Source organism: Schistocerca serialis, chromosome 7 (assembly GCF_023864345.2).
Source record: "Schistocerca serialis cubense isolate TAMUIC-IGC-003099 chromosome 7, iqSchSeri2.2, whole genome shotgun sequence".
Taxonomy (NCBI): domain Eukaryota; kingdom Metazoa; phylum Arthropoda; class Insecta; order Orthoptera; family Acrididae; genus Schistocerca; species Schistocerca serialis.
In genome coordinates, this window is record NC_064644.1 from 46547369 (window position 1) to 46548716 (window position 1348).

Here is a 1348-nt window from a genome sequence, read left to right on the forward strand (position 1 = left end):
TTGAGTAGGTGCAGACAGCAACGAGTGACTTCATTTCAATAGAAACAGTTCATCAGTTGCACCCAGCAATGTTGAGCAGGTGCAGACGGCAGCAAGTGACTTCATTTCAGTAGAAACGGTTCATCAGTTGCACCCAGCAATGTTGAGCAGGTGCAGACAGCAACAAGTGACTTCATTTCAGTAGAAACGGTTCATCAGTTGCACCCAGCAATGTTGAGCAGGTGCAGACACCAACAAGTAACATCATTTCAGTAGAAGCAGTTCCATCTGTGGCACCCAGTAAAGTTGAAGGGGTACACACAGCAACAAGTCACATTAGTTCAGTAGAAGCAGTTCATCAGTGGCACCCAGTAAAGTTGGGCAGGTGCAGACACCGGCAAGTGACATCATTTCCATAGAAGTAGCTTCATCTGTGCACCCAGTAATGTTGAGCAGGTGCAGACACCAACAAGTGACATCATTTCAGTAGAAGCAGCTCCATCTGTGCACCCAGTAATGTTGAAGAGGTACACACAGCAACAAGTCACATTAGTTCAGTAGAAGCAGTCCATCAGTGGCACCCAGCAATGTTGAGTAGGTGCAGACAGCAAGAAGTGACTTCATTTCAGTAGAAGCAGTTCCATTAGTGGCACCTAGCAATGTTGAGTAGGTGCAGACAGCAAGAAGTGACTTCATTTCCATACAAGTAGTCCATCAGTTGCACCTTGCAATTATGAGCAGGTCCAGAGAGCAGTCCATGATATTCACTATCACTAATCACACTGTTCATCAGCGTATATAAGCACAAATTAAACATGTCCTAGTGACACCAATCATGTAGAAAAAATACAAGTAACAGTCCATAATATTCACTATCCCTGGTCACACAGTTCATCAGCAGAAATTAATCATTCCTAAGTGTCACACATTATATTGAAAAAGTGCAGGTAACAGTTCACAATATTTACCTTCACTAATCAGACAGTTCAGGCATGAACAATAGTTTGAATACACATACAAATGCTTTTACAATGCTCTTACACTAAACATACAAATTCTAATAAACACACAAATGATGTCAGATAATTGTCATAGTAACTATTACAAATACACAAATATCAGTAAACCTATAATATTTATGGGTGTCAGTGCAAGCCACAACAAACAAATAAAATAATATTTAGGAGATAGGTGGGTAGGATTAGGAAAGGAAAACACACAAAACACACTCACTCATCTTTCGTCCACATTAAGTACTACTGTGTAATTGAATAGTGTTAACTGTGTAAATGTAATTCTGTCAAAATCTGATGTTCATCATGTGGATCAAGTAGTAATGGCAGCAATGTATCACAGTCAATAATAGTTA